Genomic DNA, 16,934 nt, shown 5'->3' on the forward strand with positions numbered 1-16,934 from the left:
GCTCTATTGTTTTATAATGTAGCATAATCAAGGTTTTTGCCTACCTGTCACAGCTTACACAGGCAAATTATATTTATTATTTTTTACTTATGGGTGTAATTCTTCATTAAATTTCTTATCATAATCAGATATTATAGGAAGATAATAAGTCCTTCTTTAACTTATTTGTGAAAAATATATGATTTTAAGCAGTCAAAAATTTCTGGAATATTGTGGAAGGTTTTATTTTGCAAAGATGGACACAATGGCATCCCCTATCCCACATGCTCTTTTGCATTTCAAAAAGTGAAGTCTACTTCTTTCAGGCCTCTTAAGTATGAATTGGACTTAGTAACTCACTTGTAACTAATAGAATGGGTCAGAAGAATGGATAGGTAAATTCAGAAACTAAGTCAGGAATGGTCATGCATTGCTATATTAGAACAAATGCTATTTGGTTCCTGCCTCTTGGGATACTCCCACTGGAATCCAGGTATCACTTGTGAAGCCAGACCAAATAAGAAACCTGAATATAGAATTCCATTTGAGAGTACCATTTGACCCCAGCCTTGGAGGCATCACAATCCAGGTAACATACATGTGAGTAAAGATGCCTCTAGACAATTCAACCCCTTAGCTTTTTAAAGTACCTCCCACTCATTCAAGTCTTATCAGCTGAAGTCTCATATATTATGGAAAAAGTAAAAGATATCCTCAGTGTACCATATAGATATTTTTTTCCCATTTTTTAACATCTTTATTGGAGTATCATTGTTTACAATGGTTTGTTATTTTCTGCTTTATAACAAAGTAAATCAGTTATAAAAATACATATGTTCCCATATCTCTTGCATCTCCCTCCCTCCCACCCTCCATATCCCACCCCTCTAGGTGGTCACAAACCACCTAGCCAATCTCCCTGTGCTATGTGGTTGCTTCCCACTAGCTGTCTATTTTACATTTGGTTGTTTATATATGGCCATGCCACTCTCTCACTTTGTCACAGCTTACTCTTCCCCCTCCCCATATCCTCAAGCCCATTCTCTAGTAGGTCTGTGTCTTTATTGCCCTCTTACACCTACGTTCTTCATGAACTTTTTTTTTCCCTCAGATTCCATATATATGTGTTAGCATATGGTATGTTTTTCTCTTTATGACTTACTTCACTCTGTATGACAGACTCTAAGTCCATCCACCTCATTACAAATATCACAATTTCGTTGCTTTTTATGGCTGTTAATATTCCATTGTAAATATGTGCCACATCTTCTTTATCCATTCATCTGATGATGGACACTTATGTTGCTTCCATATAATGGCTACTGTAAATAGAGCTGCAATGAACATTTTGGTACATGACTCTTTCTGAATTATGGTTTTCTCAGGGTATATGCCCAGTAGTGGGATTGCTTGGTTGTATGGTAGTTCTATTTGTAGTTTTTTAAGGAACCTCCATACTCTTCTCCATAGTGGCTGTATCAATTTACATTCCCACCAACAGTGCAAGAGTGTTCCCTTTTCTCCACAACTTCTCCAGCATTTACTTTTTCTAGATTTTTTGATGATGGCCATTTTGACTGGTGTGAGATGATATCTCATTGTAGTTTTGACTTGCATTTCTCTAATGATTAATGATGTTGAGCATTCTTTCATGTGTTTGTTGGCACTTTGTATATCTTCTTTGGAGAAATGTCTATTTAGGTCTTCTGCCCATTTTTGGATTGGGTTGTTTGTTTTTTGTTATTGAGCTGCATGAGCTGCTTGTAAATTTTGGAGATTAATCCTTTGTCAGTTGCTTCATTGGCAAATATTTTCTCCCATTCTGAGGGTGGTCTTTTGGTCTTGTTTATGGTTTCCTGTACTGTGCAAAAAGTTTGAAGTTTCATTAGGTCCCATGTGTTTATTTTTGTTTTTATTTCCATTTCTCTAGGAGGTGGGTCAAAAAGGATCTTGCTGTGATTCATGTCATAGACTGTTCTGCCTATGTTTTCCTCAAAGAATTTGATAGTGTCTGGCCGTACATTTAGGTCTTTAATCCATTTTGAGTTTATTTTTGTGTATGGTGTTAGGGACTATTCAAATTTCATACTTTTACATATACCTGTCCAGTTTTACCAGCACCACTTACTGAAGAGGCTGTCTTTTCTCCACTGTAAATTATTGCCACCTTTACCAAAGATAAGGTGACCATATGTGTTTGGATTTATCTCTCGGCTTTCAATCCTGTTCCACTTACATATATTTCTGTTTTAGTGCCAGTACCATACTGTCTTGATTACTGTAGCTTTGTAGTATAGTCTGAAGACAGCGAGACTCATTCCTCCAGCTCTATTTCTTGTTCTCAAGATTGCTTTGGCTATTCGGGGCCTTTTGTGTTTCCACACAAATTGTGAAATTTTTTATTCTAGTTCTGTGAAAAATACCAGTGGTAGTTTGATAGGATTTGCACTGAATCTGTAGATTGCGTTGGACAGTAGAGTCATTTTCACAACGTTGATTCTTCCTATCTAAGAACACGGTATATCTCTCCATCTATTTGTATCATCTTTAATTTCTTTCATCAGTGTCTTATAATTTTCTGCATGCAGGTCTTTTGTCTCCTTAGGTAGGTTTATTAATAGATATTAGATTATTTTTGTTGCACTGGTAAATGGGAGTTTTTTCTTAATTTCACTTTCAGATATTTCATCATTAGTGTATAGGAATACCAGATATTTCTGTGCATTAATCTTGTATCCTTCTACTTTACCAAATTCATTTATTAGCTCTAGTAGTTTTCTGGTAGCATCTTTAGGATTCTCTATGTAGTGTATCATGTCATCTGCATATGGTGACAGCCTTATTTCATCTTTTCCAATTTGGATTCATTTTATTTCTTTTGCTTCTCTGATTGCAGTGGCTAAAACTTCCAAAACTATGCTGAATAAGAGTGGTGAGAGTGGGCAGCCTTGTCTTGTTCCTGATCTTAGTGGAAATGGTTTCAGTTTTCAACAGGATGATGTTGGCTGTGGGTTTGTAATATATGGCCTTTATCATGTTGAGGAAAGTTCCCTCTATGCCTACTTTCTGCAGGGTTTTTATCATAAATGGGTGTGGAATTTTGTCGAAAGCTTTCTCTGCATCTATTGAGATGATCATATGGTTTTTCTCCTTCAACTTGTTAATATGGTGTATCACGTTGATTGATTTCCGTATATCGAAGAATCCTTGCATTCCTGGAATAAACCCCACTTGATCATGGTGTATGATCCTTTTAATGTGCTGTTGGATTCTGTTTGCTAGTATTTTGTTGAGGATTTTTGCATCTATGTTCATCAGTGATATTGGCCTATAGTTTTCTTTCTTTGTGACATCCTTGTCTAGTTTTGGTAACAAGGTGATGGTGGTCTCATAGAATGAGTTTGGGAGTGTTCCTCCCTCTGCTGTATTTTGGAAGAGTTTGAGAAGGATAGGTGTTAGCTCTTCTCTAAATGTTTGATAGAATTCGCCTGTGAAGCCATCCTGTCCTGGGCTTTTGTTTGTTGGAAGATTTTAAATCACAGTTTCAATTTAAGTGCTTGTGATTTGTCAGTTCATATTTTCTATTTCCTCCTGATACAGTCTTGGCAGGTTGTGCATTTCTAAGAATTTGTCCATTTCTTCCAGGTTGTCCATTTTATTGGCATAGAGTTGCTTGTAGTAATCTCTCATGATCTTTTGTATTTCTGCAGTGTCACTTGTTACTTCTCCTTTTTCATTTCTAATTCTATTGATTTGAGTCTTCTCCCTTTTTTTCTTGATGAGTCTGGCTAATGGTTTGTCTATTTTGTTTATCTTCTCAAAGAACCAGCTTTTAGTTTTATTGATCTTTGCTATCGTTTCCTTCATTTATTTTTCATTTATTTCTGATCTTATTTTTGTGATTTCTTTCCTTCTGCTAACTTTGGGGTGTTTTTGGTCTTTTTTCTCTAATTGCTTTAGGTGCAAGTTTAGGTTGTTTATTCGAGATGTTTCCTGTTTCTTAAGGTGGGATTGTATTGCTATAAACTTCTCTCTTAGAACTGCTTTTGGTTCATCCCATAGGTTTTGGGTCATCGTGTCTCCATTGCCATTTGTTTCTAGGTATTTTTTTTTATTTCCTCTTTGATTTCTTCAGTGATCACTTCGCTATTAAGTAGTGTATTGTTTAGCCTACATGTGTTTGTATTTTTACAGATCTTTTCCTGTAATTGATATCTAGTCTCATAGCATTGTGGTCGGAAAAGATACTTGATACAATTTCAATTTTCTTAAATTTACAAAGGCTTGATCTGTGACCCAAGATATGATCTTTCCTGGAGAATGTTCCATGAGCACTTGAGAAAAATGTGTATTCTGTTGTTTTTGGATGGAATGTCCTATAAATATCCATTAAGTCCATCTTGTTTAATGTATCATTTAAAGCTTGTGTTTTCTTATTTATTTTCATTTTGGATGATCTGTCCATTGGTGAAAGTGGGCTGTTAAAGTCCCCTACTATGATTGTGTTACTGTCGATTTCCCCTTTTATGGCTGTTAGTATTTGCCTTATGTATTGAGGTGCTCCTATGTTGGGTGCATAAATATTTACAATTCTTATATCTTCTTCTTGGATTGATCCCTTGATCATTATGTAGTGTCTTTCTTTGTCTCTTCTAGTAGTCTTTATTTTAAAGTCTATTTTGTCTGATATAAGAATTGCTACTCCAGCTTTCTTTGATTTCCATTTGCATGGAATATCTTTTTCCATCCCCTTACTTTCAGTCTGTATGTGTCTCTAGGTCTGAAGTAGATTTCTTGTAGACAGCATATATATGGGTCTTGTTTTTGTATCCATTCAGCCAATCTGTGACTTTTGGTGGGAGCATTTAATCCATTTACATTTAAGGTAATTATCAATATGTATGTTTCTATTCCCATTTTCTTAATTGTTTTGGGTTCATTATTGAAGTTCTTTTCCTTCTGTTGTGCTTCTTGCCTAGAGAAGTTCCTTTAGCATTTGTTGTAAAGCTGGTTTGGTGGTGCTGAACTCTCTCAGCTTTTGCTTGTCTGTAAACATTTTAATTTCTCCGTCAAATCTGAATGAGGTCCTTGCTGGGTAGAGTAATCTTGGTTGCAGGTTTTTTTCCTTCATCACTTTAAATATGTCCTCCCAGTCCCTTCTGGCTTGCAGAGTTTCTGCTGAAAGATCAGCTGTTAACCTTATGGGATTCCCTTGTGTGTTATTTGTTGTTTTTCCCTTGCTGCTTTTAATATGTTTTATTTGTATTTAATTTTTGACAGTTTGATTATTATGTGTCTTGGTGTATTTCTCCTTGGATTTATCCTGTATGGGATTCTGTGTGCCTCCTGGACTTGATTAACTATTTCCTTTCCTATATTAGGGAAGTTTTCAACTATAAACTCTTCAAATATTTTCTCAGTCCCTTTCTTTTTCTCTTCTTCTTCTGGAACCCCTATAATTCAAATGGTGTGTTTAATCTTGTCCCAGATGTCTCTGAGACTGTCCTCTCTTCTTTTCATTCTTTTTTCTTTCTTCTGCTCAGCAGTAGTTATTTCCATTATTTTATCTTCCATGTAACTTATCCATCCTTCTGCCTCAGTTGTTCTGCTATTGATCCCATCTAGAGTAGTTTTAATTTCATTTATTGTGTTTCTAATCGTTGCTTGATTCATCTTTAGTTCTTCTTGGTACTTGTTAACTGCTTCTTGCCTTTTGTCTATTCTATTTGCAAGATTTTGGGTCATCTTTACTATCATTATTCTGAATTCTTTTTTCAGGTAGACTGCCTATTTCCTCCTCATTTGTTAGGTCTGGTGGGGTTTTATCTTGCTCTTTCTCCTGCTGTGTGTTTTTCTGTCTTCTCATTTTGCTTATCTTACTGTGTCTGGGGTCTCCTTTTTACAGGCTGCAGGTTCGTAGTTACCCTTGTTTTTGGTGTCTGTCCCCAGTGGCTAAGGTTGCTTTAGTGGGTTGTGTAGGTTTCCTGGTGGAGGAGACTAGTGCCTGTGTTCTGGTGGATGAGGCTGGATCTTGTCTTTCTGGGGGGCAGGTCCATGTCTGGTGGTATGTTTGTGGGTGTCTGTGGACTTTTTATCATTTTCAGCAGCCTCTCTGCTAATGGGTGGGTTTGTGTTCCTGTCTATCTAGTTGTTTGGCATAGAGTGTCTAGCACTCTAACCTGCTGGTTGTTGGGTGAAGCTGGGTACTGGTGTTGAGATGGAGATCTCTGGAGGATTTTTGCCATTTGATATTATGTGGAGCTGGGAGGTCTCTTGTGGACCAGTGTCCTGAAGTTGGCTCTCTGACCTCAGTGGCACAGCACTGACTCCTGGCTGCAGCAGCAAGAATGTTTCATCAGCACGGCTCAGAATAAAAAGGAGGAAAAATAGAATGAAATAATTAGTAGAAGTAGAAAGAAAGAAAGAAACGAGGGAGGGAGGAAGGAGGGAAGGAAGGAAGAAAGGAAAGAAGATAAATTAAAATAAAATTAAGTATGATAAAATATAATAAATTTATTAAAATAAAAATAAATTATTAAGAAATAAAAACAAAAACAAGAAAAATGGCCAGATAGAACCCTGAGGCAAATGGTGGAAGCAAAGCTATACAGACAAAATCTCACACAGAAGCATACACATACACACTCAGAAAAAGAGGAATAGGGGAAAAAATCATAAATCTTGCTCTCAAAGTCCACCTCCTCAATTTGGGATGATTCGTTGTCTAAAGGACAGAAGGAAGGAAAGAAGGAAAGAAAGAAAGAATATAAAGTAAAATAAAATAAAGTAAGATAGAATAAAATAAAGTTTTTAAAATAAAAATTAATTTTTTAAAAAAATTAAAAAAAAAAAGGACAGAGAGAACCCTAGGACAAATGGTTGAAGCAAAGCTGTACAGACAAAATCTCATACAGAAGCATACACATACACACTCAGAAAAATAGGAAAAGGGGAAAAAATCATAAATATTGCTCTCAAAGCCCACCTCCTCAATTTGGGATGATTCATTGTCTATTTATGTATTCCACAGATGCAGGGTACATCAAGTTGATTGTGGAGCTTTAATCCTCTGCTTCTGAGGCTGCTGGGAGAGATTTCCCTTTCTCTTCTTTGTTCTCTCAGCTCCTGGCTCTCAGCTTTGGATTTGGCCCCGCCTCTGCATGTAGGTCACTGGAGGGCATCTGTTCTTTGCTCAGACAGGACAGGGTTAAAGGAGCAGCCACTTTGGGGACTCTGTCTCACTCAGGCCGGAGGGGGAGGGAGGGGCACGGAGTGTGGGGTGAGCCTGTGGCCGCAGAGGCCGGATTGACGTTGCACCAGCTCGAAGTGCGCCATGCGCTCTTCCGGGGAAGCTGTCCCTGGATCCATGGACCCCGGCAGTGACAGGCTGCACAGGCTCCCCAGAAGGGGGGCGTGGACAGTGACCTGCGCTCGCACACAGGCCTCTTGGCAGCGGCAGCAGCAGCCCCAGCATCCCACGCCTGTCTCTGTGGTCCACGCTTTCAGCCGCGGCTCACACCCTTTTCTGGAGCTCCTTTAAGCAGTGCTCTTAATCCCCTCTTCTCATGCACCAGGAAACAAAGAGGGAAGAAAAAGTTTCTTGCCTCTTCGGCAGCTCCAGACGTTTTCCCGGACTCCCTCCTTGCTAGCTGTGGCGCACTAGCCCTTTCAGGCTGTATCCATGCTGCTAGCCCCAGTCCTCTCCCTGCTCTCTGACTGAAGCCCTAGTCTCAGCTCCCAGCCCCGCCCACCGCGGCGGGCAAGCAGACAAGCCTCTCGGGCTGATGAGTGCTGGTCGGCACTGATCTTCTGTGCAGAAACCTCTCCACTTTGCCCTCCTCATCCCTGTTGCTGTGCTCTCCTCCGTGACTCGGAAGCTTTCCCCCTCCGCCACCCACAATCTCCGCCTGTGAAGGGGCTTCCTAGTGTGTGGAAACCTTTCCTCCTTCACAGCTCCCTCCCACTGGTGCAGGTCCCAGCCTTATCCTTTTGTCTCTGTTTATTCTTTTGCCCTACCCAGGTACGTGGGGGAGTTTCTTGCCTTTTGGGAGGTCTGAGGTCTTCTGCCAGCATTCAGTAGGTGTTCTGTAGAAGTTGTTCCACGTGTAGCTGTATTTCTGGTGTATCTGTGGGGAGGAAAGTGATCTCCGCACCTGTTCTTCTTTCTCTAATTCCTTTAGGTGCAAGTTTAGGTTGCTTATTTGAGATGTTTCCTGTTTCTTAAGGTAGGATTTTATTGCTATAAACTTCCCTCTTAGAACTGCTTTTGCTGCATCCCATAGGTTTTGGGTCGTCGTGTCTCCATTGTCATTTGTTTCTAGGTATTTTTTAAAATTTCCTCTTTAATTTCTTCAGTGACCATTTGTTTATTAAGAAGTGTATTGTTTAGCCTCCATGTGTTTGTATTTTTAACAGATCATTTCCTGTAATTGATATCTAGTCTCATAGCATTGTGGTTGGAAAAATTACTTGATACGATTTCAATTTTCTTAAATTTACCAAGGCTTGATTTGTGATGCAGGATATGATCTATCCTGGATAGTGTTCCATGAGCACTTGAGAAAAATATGTATTCTGTTGTTTTTGGATGGAATGTCCTATAAATATCAATTAAGTGCATCTTCTTTAATGTATCATTTAAAGCTTGTGTTTCCACAGCAAGATCCTTTTTGACCCATGTCCTAGAGAAATGGACAGAAAAACAAAAACAAACAAATGGGACCTAATGAAACTTCAAAGCTTTTGCACAACATAGGAAACTATAAACAAGAACAAAAGACAACCCTCAGAATGGGAGAAAATATTTGTAAATGAAGCAACTGACAAAGGATTAATATCCAAAATTTACAAGCAGCTCATGCAGCTCAACAGCCAAAAAACAAACAACCCAATCCAAAAATGGGCAGAAGACCTAAATAGACATTTCTCCAAAGAAGATATACAGAGTGCAAACAAACACATGAAAGAATGCTCAACATCATTAATCATTCGACAAATGCAAATCAAAACTACAATGAGATATCATCTCACACCAGTCAGAATGGCCATCATGAAAAAATCTAGAAACAATAAATGCTGGAGAGGGTGTGGAGAATAGGGAACACTCTCACACTGCTGGTGAGAATGTGAATTGGTACAGCCACTATGGAGAAGAGTATGGAGGTTCCTTAAAAATCTACAAATAGAACTACCATATGACCCAACAATCTCACTACTGGGCATATACCCTGAGAAAACCATAATTCAGAAAGAGTCATGTACCAAAATGTTCATTGCATCTCTATTTACAGTAGCCCGGAAATGGAAGCAACCTAAGTGTCTATCATTGGATGAGTGGATAAAGAAGATGTGGCACATATATACAATGGAACATTACTCAACCATAAAATGAAATGAAATTGAGCTATTTGTAATGAGGTGGATAGACCTAGAGTCTGTCATACAGAGTGAAGTAAGTCAGAAGGAGAATGACAAATACCATATGCTAACACATGTATATGGAATTTAAGAAAAAAAAAATGTCATGAAGAACCTAGGCGTAAAACAGGAATAAAGACACAGACCTACTCGAGAGTGGACTTGAAGATATGGGGAGGGGGAAGAGTAAGCTGCGCCAAAGAGAGAGAGAGACATGGACATATATACACTACCAGACGTAAGGTAGATAGCTAGTGGGAAGCAGCCGCATAGCACAGGGAGATTAGCTCGTTGCTTTGTGACCTCCTGGAGGGGTGGGGTACGGAGTGTGGGAGGGAGGGAGATGCAAGAGGGAAGGGATATGGGAACAGATGTATATGTATAACTGATTCACTTTGTTATAAAGCAGAAACTAATAAAAATAGTTTAAAAAAAAAACAGTTTGGAAGGACTTCCCTGGTGGTCCAGTGGTTAGGACTCTGCACTTCCACTGCAGGGGGTCGGAGTTTGATCCCTTGTCAGGGAACTAAGATCCCACAAGCTACACAGTTGAAAAAAAATTTTCAAAAAAAAAAAAAAAGCTTGTTTCCTTATTTATTTTCATTTTGGATGATTTGTCCATTGGTGAAAGTAGGGTGTTAAAGTCCCCTACTATGAGTGTGTTACTGTTGATTTCCCCTTTTATGGCTGTTAGTATTTTCCTTATGTATTGAGGTGCTCCTATGTTGGGTGCATAAATATTTACAATTGTTATATCTTCTTCTTGGATCGATCCCTTGATCATTATGGAGTGTCCTTTGTGTCTCTTGTAATAATCTTTATTTTAAAGTTGTTCTGATAAGAGAATTGCTTCTCCAGCTTTCTTCTGATTTCCATTTGCATGGAATATCTTTTTCCATCCCCTCACTTTCAGTCTGTTTATGCCCCTAGGTCTGAAGTAGGTCTCTTGTAGACAGCATATATATGGGTCTTGTTTTTATATCCATTCATCCATTCTGTGTCTTTTGGTGGGAGCATTCAATCCATTTACATTTAAGGTAATTATCAATATGTATGCTCCTATTCCAATTTTCTTAATTGTTTTGGGTTTGTTATTGTAGGTCTTTTCTTCTCTTGTGTTTCTTTCCTAGAAAAGTTCCTTTAGCATTTGTTGTAAAGCTGGTTTGGTGGTGCTGAACTCTCTCAGTTTTTGCTTGTCTGTAAAGTTTTTAATTTCTCCATCAAATCTGAATTAGATCCTTGCTGGGTAGAGTAATCTTGGTTGTAGGATTTACTCCTTCATCACTTTAAATATGTCCTGCCACTCCCTTCTGGCTTGCAGAGTTTCTGCTGAAAGTTCAGCTGTTAACTTTATGGGGATTCCCTAGTGTGTTATTTGTTGTTTTTCCCTTGTTGCTTTTAATATGTTTTCTTTGTATTTATTTATTTATTTATTTATTTATTTTTTCAGTACGTGGACCTCTCACTGTTATGGCCTCTCCCGTTGTGGAGCACAGGCTCCAAATGCACAGGCTCAGTGGCCATGGCTCACGGGCACAGCCACTCCACGGCAAGTGGGATCTTCCCGGACTGGGTCATGAACCCATGTCCCCTGAATCGGCAGGCGGAATCTCAACCACTGCGCCACCATAGAAGCCCAGTATTTAATTTTTGATAGTTTGATTAATATGTGTCTTGGTGTGTTTCTCTTTGGATTTATCCTGTATGGGACTCTCTGTGCTTCCCGGACTTTAACTATTTCCTTTCCCCTATTAGGGATGTTTTCATCTATAATCTCTTCAAATATTCTCTCAGTCCCTTTCTTTTTCTCTTCTTCTTCTATGACACATATTATTCAAATGTTGGTGCATTTAATGTTGTCCCAGTGATCTCTGACCCTGTCCTCAGTTTTTTTCATTCTTTTTCCTTTATTCTGTTCTGCAGTAGTTATTTCCACTATTTTATCTTACAGGCCACTTATCCGTTCTTCTGCCTCAGTTATTTTGTTATTCATCCCTTCTAGAGAATTTTTAATTTCATTTATTGTGTCGTTAATTACTGTTTGCTTGCTTTTTAGTTCTTCTAGGTCCTTGTTAAAAGTTTATTGTATGTTCTCCATTGTATTTCCAAGGTTTTGGATCATCTTTACTATCATTAGTATGAGTCTTTTTTCAGGTAGCCTGCGTGTTTCCTCTTCATTTGATAGGTCTGGTGGGTTTTTACCTTGCTCCTTCATCTGCTGGGTGTTTTTCTGTCTTCTCTTTTTGCTTATCTTACTGTGTTTGGGGTCTCCTTTTTGCAGGCTGCAGGTTCGTAGTTCCCATTGTTTTTGGTGTCTGTCCCCAGTGGCTAATTTTGGTCCAGTGTGTTGTGTAGGCTTCCTGGTGGAGGGGACTACTGCCTGTATTCTGGTGGATGAGGCTGGATCTTGTCTTTCTGGTGGGAAGTTGCACATCTGGTGGTGTGTTTTGGGTTGTCTGTGGCCTTATTATGATTTTAGGCAGCCTCTCTGCTAATGGGTGGGGTTGTCTTCCTGTCTTGCAAGTTGTTTGGCATAGGGTATCCAGCACTGTAGCTTGCTGGTTGTTGAGTGAATCTGGGTCTTGGTGTTGAGATGGAGATCTCTGGGAGATTTTCTCCGCTTGATATTATGTGGAGCTGGGAAGTCTCTTGTGGACCAGTGTCCTGAATTTGGCTCTCCCACCTCAGAGGCACAGCACTGATTCCTTGTTGGAGCACCAAGAGCTTTTCATCCACACGGCTAAGAATAAAAGGGAGAAAAAGTGATAGAAAGAAAGAAAGAAAGAAAAGAAAGAGGGTAAAATAAAATAAAATAAGATAAAATAATATAAAGTTATTAAAATTAAAATAATTATTAAGAAAAAAATTTTTTAAAGTAAACAAAAACAACAAAAAAGGATGGACAGAACCCTAGGACAAATGGTGAAAACAAAGCTATACCGATAAAATCTCACATGGAAGCATCCACATACACACTCACAATAAGAGAAAAAGGGGAAAAAAAAAATACATCTTGTTCCCAAAGTCAACCTCTTCAATTTGGGATGATTCGTTGTCTATTCTGGTATTCCACAGATGCAGGGTGCATCAAGATGATTGTGGAGATTTAATCTGCTCCTCTTGAGGCTTCTGGGAGAGATTTCCCTTTCTCTTCTTTGTTCGCACAGCTCCTGTGGTTTATCTTTGGATTTGGCCCCGCCTCTGCATGTAGGTCACCTGAGGGCATCTGCTCTTTGCTCAGACCGGACGGGGTTAAAAGACCAGCTGATTCAGGGGCTCTTGCTCACTCAGACTGGGGGTGGGAGGAGTACAGATGCAGGGTGAGCCTGCTGCTGCAGAGGCCAGTGTGACACTGCACAAGCCTCATGCCCACCATGTGTTCTCCCAGGGAAGTTTTCCCTGGATCACGGGACCCTGGCAATGGCAGGTTGCACAGGCTCCCGGGAGGGGAGGTGTGGAGAGTGACCTGGGCTTGCACAGAGGTTTCTTGCTGGCAGCAGCAGCAGCCTTAGTGTCTCATGCCCATCTCTGGGGTCCATGCTGTTAGCCGCGACTCGTGCCTATCTCTGGAACTCCAGTGAGCAGCACTCTTAATCCCCTCTCCTTGCGCACGAGGAAACAAAGAGGGAAGAAAAAGTCTCTTCCCTCTTCGGCAGGCCCAGACTTTTTACTGGAGTCCCTCCCGGCTAGCCATGGTGCATTAACCCCTTCAGGCTGTGTTCGTGCTGCCAACCCCAGATCTCTCCCTGGGATCCAACTGAAGTCCGAGCCTCAGCTCCCAGCCCCTGCCTGCCCCGGCTGGTGAGCAGAGAAGCCTCTCGGGATAGGGAGTGCTGGACGGCACTGATCCCCCATGTGGAAATCTCTCCGCTTTGCCCTCCGCACCCCTGTTGCTGCACTCTCCTCCACAGCTCCGAAGCTTCCCTCCTCTGCCACCCACAGTCTCTGCCCACGAAGGGGCTTCCTAGTGTGTGGAAACCTTTCCTCCTTCCTGGCTCCCTCCCACTGGTGCAGGTCCTGTCCCTATTCTTTTGTCTTTTTTTTTTTCCTTTTTCTTTTGCCCTACCCAGCTACATGGGGGAGTTTCTTGCCTTTTGGGAGGTCTGAGGTCTTCTGCCAGCATTCAGTGGGTGTTCTATAGGAGCAGTTCCACGTGTAGATGTATTTCTGATGAATCTGTGGGGAGGAAGGTGATCTCCGTGTCTTACTCTTCTGCCATCTTCCTCAACTCCTTATCGAAATTTTTGATGCAGAAAATCTAGGAGCATAATACAACACTTACTTTCTTATGCTACCAAATTTCAGGTGGTTGGTTACACAGCAATATTTGTATTTAATATTTGTATTTTAATAGAAGATGTTTCTTCTTGACAATTATCTTTGCCTCTAACTAGTCAACCAAAATCCAACTGTGAAAACTTTTAAAGTATAAAGGCACATATGTTTTCTTTTGTGTTGTTTGTGATGAATAGTTGTGGAGTGTTTGTTTTTGGAAAGTAACAAAAGATGTTCACAATCAAACATGCTGCATAACTAGGACTAAGACCATTGTGTTAATGTCAAAGGATGCATATTAACCTCAGCACCATAGCAGTATAGGAGATATTTTCAGGACACTGTTCTACCAAAAGCATATTTTATATTTTCAGCTTTTTTATAAGACTACTAGTGAAAAGTAATTACTCTCAATCAATCGGTTCATGTTTCCTAGAATTGTAATGCTATTAATACTATTGGGTCTATTGAAAAACATGTAAATAATGATAAAATCCTTGGTAGAGTTTGGAAGTAGATGCTGTTTCTCTTTGTTACTTAATTAACCCTTTATGTAATCCTCCTAGTTTATGCAAATTTCAACTTTATTTCTCCAGATAGTAAATACCTTTCTTTTACCTATTTCAGAGTTAAGCTTTTAACATTTCTTTTACTTTAACCTGTATATTTTTAACTCTTGTTTTTTGAGAGATCTTATAATTGCCTGGAAAGGAAGATAAAAGTGCTATAAACTTACCTTTTTCTTGTTTTAATGACTCAATCCTTCATTATGGAGTATGAGCCTACAATAAAATTTATAAAACTGATATAGTCAAAAGAAATCAAGAGAATGATCAAAATAAACTAATAGAAAGTAAACACCAGATAAATGAAAGAATAAGTAAGTAGAATAATATTTGTAAGTAATAAATGTACATATTTTTGGAATTTGAGAAGTTATGCTATCCCTTGAAAGTACACAGACACTCATTAACTCACATAAGGACTAGATGCTATAAAACACCACACCATCAGAGAAAAACAAAGTATTATTTATAAGATAAAGCTTTTGTTACTAATATGGAAATAGGACAAAGTAGTAAGACTAAAAAGTTAAGCTGAGTCAATAGTCACCACAGAGAGAGAGGGGGGAAGAAAGAGAAGAAAAGTGGGGGGAAGGAAGGAAGAAAGGAAGGAAAGAAGGAAGGGGAAAAAAGAAAAAGAAAAAGAAAGAAAGAAAGAAAGAAAGAAAGAAAGAAAGAAAGAAAGAAAGAAAGAAAGGGAAAGAGAAGAAAGATGGTACAATGACTATGGAAAATTGTCAGTTTCTTAAAAAGTAACTTATATCTACTTCACCTATCTACTAAAGAGAAAATAAATCATATGGCTGTACAACAACATGTGCATGAATATCCAGAGAAGCTTTATTTGTAATCATTAAAACTGGAAATGACCCAAATGGTCATTGACAGTTATATGTATAAACAATTTGTGAAATATCTATGCAGTGGGATGATACTTAGCAAAAAAATTAATGACTACTGATAAACAGAAACATAAATGTAAGTAAAAATAATTATGCTATGGAAAATCCAGACAATAAAAGAACACATACAATGTAATTCCAATTATATAAAAATATAGAAAAGGGAAACTAAAATTTGTGACAGAAAGTAGAAATTTTATGAATGGTTAATATATTAATTAATATATTCATATATATATTCATAATTTTGATTGTGGTCATGTTTCATTGACATACATACATAAATGTAGACATTCACAGCAAATTATACAACTAATGTTCATTTTACTATGTCAATTACACTTCAATAAAATATTAAAAATTAATGTCATAAAGGTTTCTTTTACCAGCAGTTTTAGGAGAAAATGACAAAAAAATAGGAAAGGAAATTTTGATTGATAAAAGTAAATGACATCAAGATGGTAGAATAGGAGGACATGGAGTTCACCTCTCCCCGTAAATACATCAATAATATATCTACAAATGAAACAATTCTCTCTCATAAGCCTGGTGAACACTAACAGAGGACTTTGGAAACCAAAAAGGACAAGAAAAAACCCAACGCAACTGGGTAGGACAAAAGAAAGAAAAAAGGAAAAGAAGAAATGGGAGAGACCTGCACCCGTGGGGGGAAGCTGAAGGAGAGGAGAGGTTCCTGCAACTAGGGAAGCACTCTCACCAGCAAGGAGATGAGCTGGGACAGAAGAGTGCAGCAACTGGTCCGTGGCAGGCAGGACAGAGTATGACCTATATGGATGGTCCATGCCACAGCCTTGTGCACCCCAGCCCGAGACATGTGTCTGCTGGTGTGGATAAGGGCTGGTTGCTGGAAGGTGTGTGCTCCAGGGCAGCCTTGGGAGCAGAAGCTGGTGGAGCCCCACATGTAGAGTTGGGGATGAAACTACAGCAGAGCCCCAGGGGCTGTGCAACTAAGGAAGAAAAGTTAAAATCTCTCCTCACAGCTGTGGGAACCACGGATTTACACCACCACTGCTGACTTTGTAAACTCAGTGCCTGCAGGACATACGAACTGAAGAGTGCTCCCTCAGCTGAGAAAGGTCTGGCTTTAGCACCTGTGCGCTTTGTGAGCACATACACATGGGGATTGGACGAGGCCAGAATTTGAGCTGCCTCCAAACCTCCCACAGTGGGTCCAGGTACACGATTGCTGCAGTCCTTGGACCTGACTTTGGTGGATCTGTTCTGGTGGCCTGGTGAAAACAGTGCTTGAGAGACACCAGGGCCAATTGCTGGCACACCCACAGTTAAGGTGGAACTGAGAGCAGTTCCAACAACAGTGTAATTTGTTTTTTGGTTTTTTAGGGTTTTTTTGGCCATGCCAAGTGGCATGTGAGATCTTAGTTCCCTCACCAGGGAATGAACCCATGTCCCCTGCCTTGGAAGTATGAAGTTTTAACCACTGGACCACCAAGGAAATCCCAACAGTGTAATTTGTGAGCCAGCATGATGAGTGGAAAGTGACACAACAGAGTACACTTACAGGTGAACAGCCTCAGAGGAGGAAAGCTCAGTGGCTTCTTTCCCAGGGGAAGTGCTCCAATCCTGCCTACTTCACACTGCAGATAAGAAACACAACTCAGAAACAGATCTGGGGGCCTTTACTCCAAAACCTAGGGAGCAGACCCCACCCCTGGCAGAACAGTAAATGCTGGAGAGAATGTAGAGAGAAAGGAACACTTTTACACTGTTGGTTGGAATGTAAATTGATACAGCCACTATGGAGAACGGTATGGAGGTT

This window comes from Mesoplodon bidens (assembly GCF_964165515.1).
Source record: "Mesoplodon bidens genome assembly, chromosome: 17".
Classification (NCBI taxonomy): domain Eukaryota; kingdom Metazoa; phylum Chordata; class Mammalia; order Artiodactyla; family Ziphiidae; genus Mesoplodon; species Mesoplodon bidens.